This window comes from Notamacropus eugenii, chromosome 6 (assembly GCF_028372415.1).
Source record: "Notamacropus eugenii isolate mMacEug1 chromosome 6, mMacEug1.pri_v2, whole genome shotgun sequence".
Classification (NCBI taxonomy): domain Eukaryota; kingdom Metazoa; phylum Chordata; class Mammalia; order Diprotodontia; family Macropodidae; genus Notamacropus; species Notamacropus eugenii.
This window is the reverse complement of record NC_092877.1, coordinates 321,321,108-321,328,284: the sequence shown is the minus strand read 5'-3', so window position 1 is coordinate 321,328,284 and position 7,177 is coordinate 321,321,108.

Genomic DNA, 7,177 nt, shown 5'->3' with positions numbered 1-7,177 from the left:
TGTGAGATGACAAGTGAAAATGTCCAATAGGTCATTAGAGACGTTAGAGACATACTGGAGCCCGGTATGTCTTGACTTGTCTTGACTGGAGCCCATTTTGTCTTGACTTTGATTAGTAGGGGACTTACTGCCTCATTTATTTTTATTTCTAACGTTAATAGAAATAAAATCCTCAAAATCTTATTAAAAGGCAATTTTTGATTTAACAATATAGGAGTATTCTGTTCAAATATAGATTTAATAATTATATTTGGAATACTCTGCATTTTACCTTTAATACCTGTGACTCAGAGGGGGCTTGTACTTGGGGGCTGGTTCGAGATGTTCTGGCCAGCCAAGCGTGACTCTGTAGCCCTTTCAACTGCTGACAGCGGTACCTTTCTCCTTTAGCAAGTTGTGGAAGTCACCTTCTTTTAGGTAACCATTTACCAGCCTCTCAAACTCACAAGATCATCATCAAGTCTAGGTACTCTCTGAATTTTATTTTTTATTTATATCAGAAATCAAAATTTAGTGAAGCAATAAGTCCCCTGATAATTAAAGGCAAGAGAAAATGGAATCATACTGAGCTCCACTGTGTCTTTAATGACCTATTGGACATTTTTACTTGTCTTCTTACAGAAACAGCTGCAAAGATGTATTTTATGTATGTATATATATATATTATATATATACCATATAGACATGTATATATATATGTATATGATATGTCTCAAAAGAATTTCAAACTACTAACAGCCATATGAAAGAATTCTCCAGATCACTAATAATAAAAGAAATGAAAATCAAAACAACCTTAAAGGTCACCTCACACCCTCCAAATTGGTAAAGATGACAAAATATGGCAATAATCAGTGCTGGAAGGATTGTAGGGAGATATGCATGCTGGTGTGTTGTTGGTAGAGCTGTGAACTGGTAAAATCATTTTGGAAATCAATTTCAAATTATGCAAATAGAGTGAAAATATTCACATCCTTTGACTCAGGAATCCCTTACTGGGCTTACACCTCTATGAGGCTATTGATTAGAAGAAAGTCCTCATGTGTACCAAAGTATTTATAGCTACACTTGGGTTATAAAAGAATTGGAAACAATGCTGATGCCCATCTATTGGGGAATTGCTAGACCAGGGCGACATGAATGTGATATATATAGATATATATTGATATAGATATAGATAGATAGATAGATGGATAGATAGATAGATAGATAGATAGATAGATAGATAGATAGATAGGTAGGTAGGTAGGTAGGTGTGAAAAGAAGTGTGAAAAGATCTACATGAACTGATGCAGAGTGAAGTAAGTCAAGAAAGCAACATACACAATTCTATAAATGTAAAGAACCACCACACATATAACACACACACACACACACCAAAAGTGAATGTTGCAAAATTGTAAAGAACAGATATGGATCAAAAGAAAAAAACATGAGAAGATACTTCCAGCCCATCTGAAGAAGTTCAAAATTGTTACACGTTGCACATATTTTTTCCATGTATCCATTAAACTGATGTTTTTCCTCTTCTTTTTCTTTTGCCTTTTTAAAATATGGAATGGTTTTTTCAGGAAATGGAGCAGCTATGCTAGGAGATTATGTTCATGTAAAAAAATCAATAAAACTTTATTATAAAATATATTGACTAGCATTCCAGAACTGTTAGAAAGTGAAGCTGTTTATTTAAAGAGTGGCCATTTTAAAATGTATTTTTAAATAGTTACCTCAAAAAAGGCTTTGGTTAGATTTCATTTTTGCTTTTGTGGCTTTTCCTTCTCTGAAAATCCTCCTGTATTGTAAACCAATATTAAGCCTTTGAACATTACTTGTTCTTACTTTCCTAAAGAAGAAAAAAAATGTTCTCTCCCTAGTCCTTTCTAAATACACATTTGAATTTAGCTGAGATATCTTCAAATCAGCAGGCCACAGGGATGAGGTAGGTCACAGCACCAGAAATTCTGAGAAGGAGGAATGTCTAAGAAGAGGGACTCACCAGAGAGAACCATGTCCTCAGGTGACAGTCTCAATCAATATCCATAAAGATAAAAAGGAAAAACCCTCTATAAACTGATTCTGCCCTATCCTTTCAACCATGTCTCATGTACTTAAAGCCCTGGGTTTGAGCCCAAACTGGGTGCTCCCAAGTGTTTCATACACTCTTCCTACCATTGTGCCTTTTCCCATTAGCTTGACTGATGTTATTCTAAATGTGAGATCTTTGTCTAGCGCCCAGTCGGCATATTACTAGTGGTACTGAACCACAACGATACAGGCATTTTTACTACAAACAAAAACAGAAGACAAAAGACATTTGCAGATAAATGGAAGGATGTCTCGTAAGTTCTCTTTGGAGAGTAAATGCAAAAGAGTTTATCTTATGTACAAAGACAAAAATCATTATTTCATGGAATACTTGGTCATCTCACCTCCAGGGCTTATGATGAGCTTAAGCAAAAAGAATAAAATCAAGATGATTCCAACTTATACACCAACTTCTATTGTGGCATATGAGGAGGTAGGAAAATTCTATAGTAGTGTAGGGGGTATATGGCTCCTCCCAACCCTGTGGATGAAGTCACAGAAAGGGGTGTGAAAGAAACAGAAATGTAAATATATTAAAACAGAGAGAGCATTGAGCTCTGGAAATAGAGAGACATAGAGAGTAGGAAACAGGAAGCAACTTTAAGGAAAAATGACTCGTGGTAGAAGAGAAAGTATCTAACCATGGATTAAAGGAGAATTAACCCTGGCATTTGGAAGCTGAGCTAAGGTAAGGAGAAGCCCCAGGGAAGCAAGCTGAGGGAGCTACAAAAGAGCCAGGTTGTCCACAGAAAAGAATGATGTGAGAACACGACGAGAAATGCTAGACTTGTGAGTTGTTTTGGCCACACATGTTTCCTACATGTCCTACGTATCTCATTACCAATAGATAGTAAGCTTGTGTCTACTCTTCACACAGTTACGGGGGTACTTATGAAAGAGTGTACCCCAAGTATTTTTAGGAGGAAGGAGGAAGAGGAAAGTTTTGCAGCTGCTTATCTTATGCTATCCTAATAAATACCTTTGTTTTGAGCAAATTGTTTCTATTGACTAACAATGGTAGTGGGAAAGGTCACTGATTGGGGCTTGTGAACAACAGTTGTATGTTACAGATTCACAGAATAGCTTTGAACCAAGGACAGTATCAGGTTCAGGGTTACACATCTAGTAGCTGTCAGACAGACCTCAATCTGGATCCACCTGGTTCCAACTCATAAATTTGGAGTAGTTAGGCAGGTCCAAGATATTTTAAAATGCAATAAGTTTTCATAAAACATAAAATTCAATTTAAATTATTTTAATAATGAAACATTAAAAGCACACAACTGAAAAATAAAAAGAATGAAAACATAGTCCCCTTTCCACAGTAACCATATGAGGAACTCCCAGAAGTCATCGTCAAGTAGAGCTCAGGAAAGAAACCTCTGACTGTCTTTGCTCTTTCACATGCTAAACCCCTTATAGTTCAAGGTGCTGTGTACATTCTAGGATGGGAATGAGGAAAGGAAGAGGACTGGTTGCAATAGCTTTGAGATAATGCTCATTCTCAGGTTCTCAAAGGAGAAGAGAAAGAGAGGGAGAAGGGTCAGCTGCCCTGCACAGTGATGGTCAAGGCCCCTACTACATCCCACTCTTTGGTAGCAAGAGAATTAAATTTTCCAAGGCAGCTTCTATCACTAATCTCAAAACATCCTTAAAACTGAGGGAAAATATTAAAACAAATAAAAAGAAACATAAAACATCATTTTAAAACAAGGGGAAGCAATATCAGAGACAATCATAAAAATCTGCTGGGATAAAACAATTATGAAGGCCAGGAGAGGCAACAGAAATCACATGATCTTTGAATGATTGATAATACATCAGACATAGTCACAAATCCCCATCACAGGTCTGGACCATGTGATTAAAATAGCTAAAAAGCTATAAAAAGCTAAAAAGTCATAGGTCCCTTGCATATATTCTGCTCCAGGGTCTAAGTTCATAATAGAATTACCACTTACCACCACCTCATTCACTGTTCCCAGGCCCATCAACCAAAAATTACCCCTCTGTAGGAGTGCCAGTGAAGGAATAATGCCATTTTTGCCTCTTTTAGCATCCTCTACTAAAGAAAAGCAAGGAAGTTGAATAAGAACTATCCTTCACCTTTATTTATAGACTTCAAATCACTACCAATTGGCTAAAGGATCACTTTTCCAAGTAAATTCCAACTCAATATAATCATAGAAAGATAATTTTATCTCTACTATGTCATTAAAAAGCAATGTCCCTACCAATTATTATTCTCCTTAATCCCTCAAACCCTTTCCAGGGAGGAGCTGTCCAAATCACTGCAAGAAAACGAAATTTACCAATTAAGGGAAGTCTGAGCCATTCCCCACATTTTATGGATCCTTCTGAGGGAGCAAAAATATAAAAACACAAAAAAGTACATTCATCTTGGTCAGGCAAGTAGTCCTGAAGTCTGAATCCAAGAAACTTCTAGAGTGAAGAGTCCTTCTACTAGGATAGCATTGATTTATCAAACAGAACCTCTGACAGAGAGGGCTCCTAATCCCAACAATCAGGAATATGATGACAAAATCATCATTTTAAAAGTCTTTCTACAATACCAGCTACCGGGGATGGTAAAGATGGAAAACCTAGATAATATGGTAGTGACGGGCTCAATCCCAGACCTTCTTTGCAATAAAATGGGTAACTAATCAGAAGTAATGATACAAGGAGAAGCATAGAGATGAAGAGTGTGTCCTGTAAGAGTGTTGTTATGGATACTGCATCATAGACTTAATTAGCACTATAATCCTATATCCTGAAAGTGGAGAGCCTTTTATTATCCAGTTCTGTTTTCTCCTGGTCCCAGACCATTCAAGTAAACCCATAGCCTGAGCCCAAGAATTAGTTCAATTTTATCTGCTCCTTCTCTCAATAATCTCTCCCAGACTAGCCATTAGAACTTGCCAGGACCCTCATCTCTTTATCCCCAGTTGCTGTGTCTATCGGAGTGCAGTTGTGTGTGGACTCATAATGGACAATTTGAGTTAACTCTAACCTCACCTGCAACTATTGTGAGCTAAGATGCCATTACATTGAATTTGAGTTAATTTTGCCCCAAAGTAAATTAACATGAAACTTAGCTGTGAGCCTTTTTAGTAAGGAGACTATAAGGACCATTGTATATAGTAACCAAGAGGCTTCTGAAACTTCAGAGGATCTATGCGTAGGTTGATTTTACCTGCAGTTCACTTGTTACATTTTTAGAAAAATAATTGGCTTGAATTAGAAAAGGCTCCTAGGGGTCCCTTATGTGAAATATCAAACCCATCCTGAGACAGAACGGAACATGGAGGTTTTGGGAGCAATATTCTATAGCAGATCATATCTTTATCTGAGAGGTTCAGAGATGGAAAGCTCCAAGTGTCTTTGTTAGCTATTAATTACATATTTGAAAAGCATTATATAGGAAGTCCCAAAAGTTTTAGTGTGATTTAAAGTTATTAGAATTCCAAAATCAGCATTTGTGATTTCCTTGACTTAAAGAGGAAGAAATTCCCCCCACTAATACAGATCAGTCCTTTGACACAGCAAAACCACAACTAGGTCTGTATCTCAAAGAGATCAAAGAGAAAAAAAATTATCTATGTGCACAAGAACACTCATAACAGCTCTTTTAGTAGTGGCAAAGAATTGGAAACAAAGTAGATGCCATCAATTGGGAAATTATCAAACAAATGAAAAGACCAGTAAGAGGAAGTCAAACTTTGAGCAACTGAAAAACCATTCTGAAAGAATGGAGAAGCATGTCTCTACTGCCCCTACTCCCACCTCACTACCTACAGCTTCCTGTTTTAACTAGTTATTCATGCTAATCACCTTCTAAGTCCAATTATTTCTGCACAGTTGGGCTGAGGGCTATCTAACTATTTGGTGCCTTGAGATGAAATCTTAGTAACCCTGTCTTCCTCTTAGCTTTTCACTAGATTGAATGAAAGCAATTCTAGCAATTTAGCAGTTCTATAAGACCATCTACTGTTATAAAAGCTTTGTAATTTACCTTAATGGAGTGAGGGTCTATCTCAATGAAAACAATGATCCTAAAAGTACATAAAATCTGTGCATTTGTTGTCATTATGATAACTGACATTTACAATATGCTTTAAGGTTTACAAAGTACTTTATTTAGCATATATTATTTCATTTGATCTTGGTGACAATCCTGTGAGGTAGGCATTATTCTTCATAAAAGTAATTCAAAGTTCTAATGTCCTCAGTTGGTTTTATGCCTTTTGTACACAATGCCTTCAAACTGGTCAGTTACCATTTGTCCTTCCTAAAAATTAAGTTCACTGTATTCTTGAATTGTTCAAAAGCAGATTTTTTTTTCCTCAGAGGCTTCAGGATACAAACCTATTTTTTTTCCCCTCCAGAACTAATGCAAAACATTTCTCTGTTTGGACATTCTTAGAAATTGTCCAATGAAATCCGTATGAGTATCCCTCCCCATTTTCACCTTCAAGATGAGAAAAGGCAGGAGAAATTTTAACTCAGACCAATCTAATCCAATTCCTCAAAGTATTTATTAAGTACTTACTATGTACCAGTTTCTCAAGATATGAAGGCCAAAGGAAAGTAATTACAGGATATATAAGACACCTGCCAAGGAGGGAACAAGAGTAAAAAAAAGATTGAGAGGCAAAAATCTGTCTCTCAAATAATGCCCCTTCCTAAGCCCTCCCCCCATCTAACTTTCAAGGAAAGTTCCAGTTTGCATACTTTCACAACCATGGATATTAGTTAGATTTTCATTTCAGCCAAGACTTTCTCGGTCTGAATTCATGTGAGTTAAACCAGATGAGACAAAATAGTTCTATCCAAACAGTTTTGATGGATTGTGACCACTTTTACGTGCAAAATTATTGAATTTAGCATGCTTTAACCAAAGGCCTTGGGGAGGGACATCTCTCACGCCAACCAAGTTGAAATCCTTTGAAAAGCTGGTCCTTCATATTATTTTGGAGTGTGTTTGGCTTTGAAAAAACGTCAAAGGAACCTGTATTTAATAAAAGAAAAAAGTGAACAATTTATGTCAACTCCATCAAGATTTCCAGTGGTATTAGGGCAAACTGCATACAGG